Source organism: Chiloscyllium plagiosum, chromosome 11 (assembly GCF_004010195.1).
Source record: "Chiloscyllium plagiosum isolate BGI_BamShark_2017 chromosome 11, ASM401019v2, whole genome shotgun sequence".
Classification (NCBI taxonomy): domain Eukaryota; kingdom Metazoa; phylum Chordata; class Chondrichthyes; order Orectolobiformes; family Hemiscylliidae; genus Chiloscyllium; species Chiloscyllium plagiosum.
The window spans coordinates 26,176,643-26,186,551 of NC_057720.1; positions in this window are offsets into that span (position 1 = coordinate 26,176,643).

The window sequence follows — 9,909 nt, forward strand, 5'->3', positions numbered from 1 at the left end:
TCCCCTCGGGGTTCTGGGGGGTGGGGATAGTGAGAGGGGGGTCTGGGGGGGGTGTGTCAGCAGAATGCAGGTGAGAGGCGCTGGAGGGGGCGGAAGTGGTGGTGACCACGGCAGTAGGGGTGGCGGAAGTCACTGAGCAGGTGGCATCAGCGATGATGTCAGGGGCGGAAGTGATGTCACGTGTGATGCATGAGGAATTGTGAGGGGTGGAAGTGGTTGTGGGAGTGGCCATGATGGGGGCGGAAGTGACATCATCAATCAGCGCAGGGGTGGCAGCTACATCAGCCGCATGGCTAATAGCGGAATAGGTTCCGAGGCCAGGGGAATCTTCTGGAATGTTTGAGGAGCGTTGGTTATGGAGGTGGGTGGATAAAAGTTTGTTGTACTTACAGTTTTTGATGTTTGAGATGGAATTGAAATACTGTTTGTTGAGAGTATGAATTCTCCTGAGGATGTAGTACAGAGTGGGTCCTTTGCTCCATGCTTCAATCTGACAAAAGTCCAAGTTCTGTTTCTTGTCCCCATCAGTTTTCCTGCTTTGGATCAATCTCCAAAAACACTTCATATTGAAATAATTCAGCTTTCCTCCCACTCCTGTATTGTTTTGTCTTATCCCATCTCTAACAACAGGCTTTCCAGTATTACATGGTCATTGGCTACAGTCGCTTCTCAGAAGGTATGTTTCAAATAACTAATCTTTCCTAATGTGAATTGACGTAATCGCATTAATTTTATACTTCATACTTTTTGATTGAGCATTTATTTCTCATCTTGTGTTTTAATCAATCAATATTGATGATGGTGTGTGAGAGTTCACGTTTCTGTGACATGCACGTTACAGTCTGAAGTGATAGTAGAAGCTCCAACTTTCTTTCCACCACATAGCTGACCAGGAATCTCTCCTAAACATAGTTCCCCACCATTAGCACATGTTGGAACGATTTTCAAGGTGAGAATTAATTTGTTTGGCCCTGTTATGACAGCACCTTCTTTAGCCAGCAGACAAATGTGGGACACAAATGCAGACTTTCTGACTCAGAAATGCGATCTATTATGTCACAAGCTGAGCTTTCACTAAGCAATAGTAGCAGTAACATTATCCATGAGAAATTGTAGTAACACATTCTTAATCTGGAGTTGAAAGCTGCAAGAGCTGAAAAATTATTTTAAAAAACCTCATTCCCAAGACACAACAAACTGTTCATTCTTCATATTAAATAAACAAATCTTCATTAGTTCCATATGTTCAAAATCTATTCAATATTGGAGACAACTAATTAGATAGAAAAAGATTTGAATTTATTGAACTGTCTTACTGATTTCAATTATTTCATTTTATTTCTAATCAACAGCTTAGTCAACTATGAACATTTACATTTTGATATTAGTGATTTATTTCATTACAACATTTGAGATCTCTATTATGTTAAACTCTGTGGTGTAATAATATAGTTTTGGTGTCACTAACATTATAATATTTGCCACAGATTTTTTTTATTGTACATGACAATGTGAATCAATACTGGCCATGTTGAATCTTCAAGTTTTGCAGTGGAAATTTAACATTGGTGTGAACCATGACAGCATACAGACAGATTCTGAGATGGACATTACTTGAAGAAATACACCAATGACAATCCAACATTTTCATTCCTGCAATGATAAATTACATCCTTGAGTCTGGGGATGTGCCTTACCCACAACCTTCTCTCTCAGAGACAGAAGTGCTACCAATGAAGCAAGCTGGCATAAATGAATTGCAATGATTTCATCGCTGAAAATGTGTTGCTGGAAAAGTGCAGCAGGTCAGGCAGCATCCAGGGAACAGGAGAATCGATGTTTCGGGCATAAGCCCTTCTTCAGGAATGATTCCTGAAGAACACATTTTCAGCTCTGATCTCCAGCATCTGCAGACCTCACTTTCTCCTGCAATGATTTCATTCCCTTTAAGTCTCCTCATTTTATCTAATGATTTGAGAATGATATGATAATGATTAAGCATAGACTACCAGTTTTTTAACTTCTATCATTTGACTTTAATACCTTGGATGTTCAAAGACATAAATGGTTTCAAAAGGAAAAATCACTGCCATAAAAATAGCTTTAGTAATCATTTGACTGCAGGTTGAGCCAAGCTTCACAAAACCATCAATAAACAAGATCAACATGAACTGAAATAAACAAAACGATTCCACATTCAGCCAACCCTTTATGTATCTCTGATTTGATTTACTCCTTTATAAAAGGATCACATGATTAAAAATTCGCGTCCAATTATCCAGCTGGGAGATAATAAACCCAGATACAGGAATACATAAATGAATGTTTTCTTCAAACAAAGTCATTTTATAGAACTGAGGAAATGGATTTACAATTGGACAGGGTTTTTTCTCTCTCTCTTTCTTTGTTCTCAAGCAAGGCAAAACAACTGGTGAGAAAGCAAATGATTCAGAGAGATATCCAAACACTGAAAACTCAAAAGTATCTGCAATATTCATGGTTGCTGTTGATCCAGGATACCCATAACCAACCATGGTCTCTGGTTAAAGGCTAATGTCTTAAAGACTTTTAACTATATTCTTTTATCTTCCCTTCTGAACTAGACACTATATTCTGTTTATAATTTTGTCAGTGTTTGTGTGTGTGTTTGATGTTGCATCTTTATTTTCTGAGAGTCAGCTTATTAATAAAATTGCTCTTTCACTTGAGGAAACGTTGTAACTGGGTCCTTATAGTTTCTGGTGAACTAGTTAACTACATTTTAACTAGACTGAGGTATGACTGTGTGTTAATATTTTTTATTGCAGCCAACTGAGGAGGTTGAAGACCCAATTCCCAACTTCCTCACGATCCTTATTATCCATGACTCCCTCAACCTTAGTTACCTCTCTGCCTAAATCCCTCCCTCTTGCTCTCACTCACTTACATTCTCAAAAGCTTCTCATGCTTGATTATGAAACATCCTGATTAAAATTCCTTTGATTTCTGTACCTTAGATTTTTCTTTCCACACTCAATTTTACAACAAAGATTTCTCCCACAAACTACTATCACAAAAGGACTTGGATCAATATCAGTAAGATTGACATATCTGCATCAATTATTTCTTTCATCTTTTATAATGTTCACCTTTATAGCTAACTTCTTTTTCCTGACTCTGAATAGCCTTCAAGTGTGAACTTCCTCTCCGCTAGCTCAGCACATTCACTCAATCTATCCAACAGTTGATCCTCAACTGTGATAGCCTTCTCCCCTGATGCTGTCCCTTCTTCCACAATTACTGTTGTGGTATTAATCCATTGGCCAGAACTTAAATCAAATACTGTAAATAAATCTGCATGATATCTACTCAATATACAGTTTGATCAATTCAGGAGGTATAGTCCCTCCTTTTTATATTCCTCTCATTTCTGAATCCTCCTACTATTACATATTCATTCTAGATATCAAGATCTGATTTGATTGTTCATTACGACCCTCAAACCTATCCATCATTCAATGAGATCATTGGTGAATTTCTGCATCATCTTTCCACCCTATTTCTATTTTCTGTGATTGGGTGCATCAAGGCCATTTAATGATGGCGCCATGGATCCTGAGGTATCCCAGCAGTACTTTCAGCTGTAGCAAATGAGGGGATTGAGCTGCTATTGGACTGCAGAAGCAGACAGTGGTTTTAATTAATAAGACAAGTTTGAGACAATGGCCCAAGATGCTCGGCCTCACAGAGAGATATCCATGAAATTTGAAAATGAGAAATTTGAAAATGACACTTTGCCAAAATTTGGTGAAATTGATGACGTTCATTCTGATGAAGGCTCATCAGACTCGAAACATCAACTCTGCATTCTTCCCACAGATACTGTCAGACCTGCTGACTTTCACCAGCAATTTCTACTTTTGTTTCGGATCTCTAGCACCTGCCATACCTTGTTTAATTATTATGATAAAATCTAAGCCCTTCTTGCTTTTCCAGATCATCACTTGTTCACACTCCCCTTCACCATCCTTAGAGCCGAATCTTCCAACTGTTCATAGTTTTCCAACAGAAATCTCTTCTGAAACCAGGTTTCAGAAAGGTTTGCCTTCTCTCTGCTAAGAATGTATGTTTTCAACCAAGTCTGAGTTTTTTTTCACCATCACCCACAATCCCTTTGCCAGGTAGTTAATGACCAACTTTCCAGACTGATCTTTCCTTTGAAAATCATTGTATAAATAGTCTACATTACATTACAATCCCCTTGTCACCCTTAGTTTCTCTAACATTAATTTTCCACTGGGCTATCTTCACAGTTCATCATAATTGTTCATTTCAGATGCTTCCTGATCAAAAAAAAATCTGATCACAGAAATCACTGCTATTATAGCATGCGAACACATGTAGCAAAAATGCCTTTAACAGGGACAAATAGGCTATAGAATCCTACAGTGCAGAAATAGGCCATTCAGCCCACCAAGACCATTACCAACCTTCTGAAGAGCAGACCCCACCACCACCACCCTATATTATAACCTTACATTTCCCATGGCTAATCCTTCTAACCAACCCATCATTGGATTGTGGGATGAAACTGGAGCAGTTGAAGGAAACCCACGCAAACACAGAGAATAAATGAGAAAAATAAAGAAATAAAAAGTTCAGAGTAACAGTTCTTCCAACCCAGACCACACCAGGTCTCACCTCCAGGCCACACCAGGCCTTACCACCAGACAACTCCAGGCCTCACCTCCAGACCATACCAGGGCTCATCTCCAGGCCATACCAGGCCTCACCTACAGGCTCTCAAGACCAGATGTCTGCTCCAGATTAATCTCGAGGCCAGGAGTCCGCACTGAGGCCAAGAGTCCATGACAACTTCACTCAAGGTTCAAAGAGGCAAGAAGAAAAAAGAAACAAGAAAAGAGAAAATAAAATAAAAGAAATGGATGGCGCAGATGAGCTCCAGCTGAGGAGACCTACTCTGCTGCCAAGTTGTCACTGATGTCACTATCTACTATAAGCCCCTATAGTTATCAGATTATACTTCCTTCCACACTGCTCCCAGTTTCACCAGCTCTGTTCTTTTTAGTGTGATGGTGGATTCTTCCATACCATTACTTCCAATAGGTCTTCATTTTTGTTCGTCTGTGGATTCCTGTGTTCAACTAGAGCCACAACTGTCTGCTTGCGCATCCACCCTCACTTCTTCAATGTTTGTGAGAAGATTTGTAGCTCGGGTGCTCGTTGCTGTGGTTCTGTTCGCCGAGCTGGAAGTTTTTGTTGCAAGCGTTTCATCCCCTGTCTAGGTGACATCCTCAGTGCTTGGGAGCCTCCTGTGAAGCGCTTCTGTGGTGTTTCCTCTGGCATTTATAGTGGCCTGTCCCTGCCGCTTCCGGTTGTCAGTTTCAGCTGTCCGCTGTAGTGGCCGGTATATTGGGTCCAGGTCGATGTGTTTGTTGATGGAGTTTGTGGATGAGTGCCAAGCTTCTAGGAATTCCCTGGCTGTTCTTTGTTTCGCTTGCCTATAATGGTAGTGTTGTCCCAGTCAAATTCACGTTGCTTGTCGTCTGCGTGTGTGGCTACTAGGGATAGCTGGTTGTGTCGTTTCGTGGCTAGTTGATCAAAAACTTCCAGCTCGGCGAACAGAACCACAGCAACCCTCACTTCTTCCCTTTCCTCCCACAGCCATAAAAGGGGCCTCTTATCACTCCACCTCATGAAGCTTCCACATTCCAAAGGATTTATCTACACTATTTCCTTCACCTCTAATATGATGCCATCACCAGGCACACCTTCCCCTTCCCTTTCAGCATTTTAAAAAGAACCACTCACTCGACAGCACCTTGTCTACTCTTTCATCACCCCAACAAAAACAGAAGTGCAGCATCCACTCTTTCACATGATCATTCTCACACTCAGGATCCTGCACATTCCTGCCAGGTGAAACAACAATGTACTCCTATTTCATTTGATTTACTTTCCTGCATTTACTGCTCACAATTTGGTCGATTCTGCAGTGAGGAGACCAAACACACAGTATTAATATTTTGCTGAACATCTTTATTTAGTCTGAAAGCCTGAGCCTGAGCAACAGGGCACTTTCTATTTTAACATATTCCCATCCTTTCACTGTCCTATGCTGCTTCCTGGAACAGTTTGAAACTTTATACCCACTAGACTCAGGGCTGATTTCAATAGCTTCTGACCCTATTCACTCCAAACTGCAGCTACTGGTGGATTTTCTACTTTGCCCATCGACATGTTTTCTCAACTCATCTTTTGTTTCTTAAGATGTCTCATTATCATCATCCTTTTTCCTTGCACCATTAACCTTTCTGCCTTTTAATCCCTCTTCCCATCCTATCTCATACCTTCTGTTCTTTCCTTCCCTCTCTATCATTCTCCATTGTTTAAAAACTTCTGTATGTACCTTCTTCCAGTTCCAGTAATTGCTGAATGACCTGAATTTTTAGTCCATTATGGACGTAGGCAATGCCACCTGTCATTCTGGTTCCCTACTGAGCACATGATCTCAGTGATAGATTTTCCAATTGGACTCACAAGTGGGCAGAGCAGTACAGACACCTGGATTCGCCCCCTAGTGGCAGAGGAGCATAATAGATAGTTCCATCCCACCTCCCTAACCACCATGGCTGCCCTGTGGACAACTGTGCTTCCCACAAAGGTGTTTCTTCTTTCTTTAAAATTGAAAAAGCTACGAGTGAGGACACATCACTTACCTAGCATTTCATCTTACTGCTGTTTTCAAACCAGAATGTCTTTGATTGACTTTTCAACTTAGAGACATAAGAACATGAGAAATAAAGCAGTCGTAATCCATCGGGCCTGTCAACCTGCTGCACCATTCAATAATATCATGGCCTCAGCTCCACTTACCTGCTCTCTCACCATAACCCTTAATTCCTTTACTGTTCAAAAATCTACCTTCACCTTAAAAACATTCAATGAAGTAGCCTCAACTGCTTGGCTGGGCATGGAGTTCTGCATATTCACAATGCATTGAGTGAAGATGTTTCTCCTCAACTCAGTCCGAGATCTGCTCCCCCTTATTTTAAGGCCATACCCCCTCGTTTTACTTTTATCTGTCAGTGTAAACAACCTTCCTGCGTCTACCTTAACTATTCCCTTCATAATTTTATATGTCTCTATAAGATTCCTCTTGTGCAGCCCCTCCAGTGTCAGTACATCCCTTCTCAAGTAAGGAGACAAAAACTGTACACAGTACTCCACTACTGCCACCATCTTTAGTTGGATTCACACTATCGATTAATGGGCCAATTCAGGGAAAAATCACAACTGAGTGTTCTCCACGCACACTGCGAGTTTTGATTCTCCATTTGAACCTGGTAGCTGTTCTGAAGCCCACAAAGAAACTCCTGCCTGTTAACTCTGTTCCTCTCTCCAGAGATGTTGCTGGAGAAGATCTATACTTGCAGACTTTTTTTGTTTTTATTTCAAATTTCCAACACCCACAGCAATTTGCTTTTGTAATATCATTTGTTGTGGACATGGATCATCAGTTTCTGACATGTAGTTGTTTTACAAATGCAAATTTAACGATGTTAACTCAGAAATGAATCCAATTAAAGACAATGCATTGGAACTTCTCAATTTTCTTCTGCTGCCATTTTGTAAACTTCAACTTCCAATTTAATCATCCTTAGAGATGTAATTATGCCTTCAAAATGTGACCTTCCTAACTAGTATACCTTTACATTGACATCTTTGCCTATCGACGTCAACACAATATTCAATCGAAAGGCATAATATTTGCTCCAGCCCAAATCTCCATCTGCTTGCAAAGCATTAGTCACTTCTAATGAAGTCCTAAAACAATACTTAATATTACATCTTCTGCAGTGCTCTGCATTAAAGGTTTTATTAAAAACACCTTCATGAAATTACTTGTACTTCCATTCCTCCCTTCTGGTTGTCTCTGTTCAGTGTATTAGAAATCCTGTATGATTATCACATTACAATTTCCTATAGTCTCTCTGACTTGCCTAAGCAGCTCTCGATTTAACTCTCCAACTTGAACCTGATGGTCAACATCAGTTGCTCTCATAAGGAAAAGCAAATTTCTGATTTGTAAGGTCAACTGAGGACTCATGACGAATCGTGATAAATAGCTTATAGTGATCCATGTAATAAGCCAACGACAAATGATGCTACAGCCGACTGAAAAGTCAATCAATGCAGTCATGTTGTATTTTAGTGACAAAAAAAGGTTATATTTATTATTTCTAATCAGTTACTCTGAAGTGACTGGATTTTTTTTCAGTCATTCATGGACTGACTAGACCAGGGCTTATTACGTAACCCGAGTAACCTTTGTGAAGGAAATGATGAGCTGCCTTCTTGAACAACTGCTGTTTTCTGGAGGTCCACACAAGCTGATCTTTGGGATGGAGATCCAGGATTTTGATCCAGCAATACTGAAGGAACAGTGATATTTTTCCAAGTCAGGATGGTAAATGTTTTAGAGATGAATTAGCCGGCGATGGTTTTCCTATGTATCTTGCTACCTGATGGTGGTTGGAGGTTTGAATGGTGGTATCAAAAGAGCTTTGGTGAATTTCTGTACTGCATCTCGTGGATTGTACACATTGCTGCTACTGAACATCTATGGTGAAGGGAGTGGATGCTTATAGATGTACTGTCAATCAAGGGGGCTGCTTTGTCCTGGATGGTCTCTGGAATGTTGTTGAAGCTGCACTGATCCAGGCAATTTGAAGTATTCCTCCTTGTAGATGGTGAACAGGTTTTTGGGGAGTCATGGGATGATTCACACATGACGGGATGCCTAGCTCCTGACCTGCTCTTGTAGTCACTGTACTTACAGGGGTCGACCAATTCAGTTTCTGATCAATGATGTACAAGGATGGTGACATTCCAAGATTCAGTGAAGGTAAAGCTATTGAATGACAAGAAGTGATGATTAGATTTTTACTTTTCAGAAATAGTCATCCTTGTAACTTGTGTGGTACGAACATTATTGACACTGGTCGCCCAAACCTTGATATTGTTCAGGTTATATTAATATTGTTCAGGTTATAGTTATACTTCTATATGAACTACTTCAGTATCTGAAGGTGGGATGCCCTTCAGAGGATTGGTGGGTTGAATAGCCTGTTTCCACACTGTAGGGATTCTATAATTGTATGATTCTGAGTTGTGAATGGTGCTGAACACTGTGTAATCATTGGCGAACATACCCACTTCTGAACCTTATGATGGACGAATGGTCATTAATAAAGCAGTTGAGGATAACTGGGCCGAGGACAGTATACTGAGGTACTCGGCTCTCATGCAGTGCGAGGGTTCCCATTTCTAAGCTGGAAGACCTGGATTCAGAGGTGTGAACAGATTGATTTAAGAAAAAAGGTCTACCTTTTTTCTTAAATCGACCTGTTCACACCTGTGAATCCAGGTCTTCCAGCTCAGAAATGGGAACTCTAACATTGTTTGAGAGTTGAGAGAACTGACCTCTGTGCCAGGTATGACTCCAACCTGGAGAAAGTGAGGACTGCAGATGCTGGAAATCAGAGCTGAAAAATGTGTTGCTGGAAAAGCACAGCAGGTCAGGCAGCATCCAAGGAGCAGGAGAATCAACATTTCGGGCATAAGCCCTTCTTCAGGAATGAGGAAGGTGTGCCAAGCAGGCTAAGATAAAAGGTAGGGAGGAGGGACTTGGGGGAGAAGCGTTGGGAATGCGATTAGGTGGAAGGAGGTTAAGGTGAGGGTGATTGTCCGGAGAGAGGGTGGGGGTAGAGAGGCCGGGAGAAGATTGCAGGTCAAGAAGGCGGTGCTGAGTCCGAGGGTTGGGACTGAGATAAGGTGGGGGGAGGGGAAATGAGGAAGCTGGAGAAATCTGCATTCATCCCTTGTGGTTGGAGGGTTCCTAGGCCA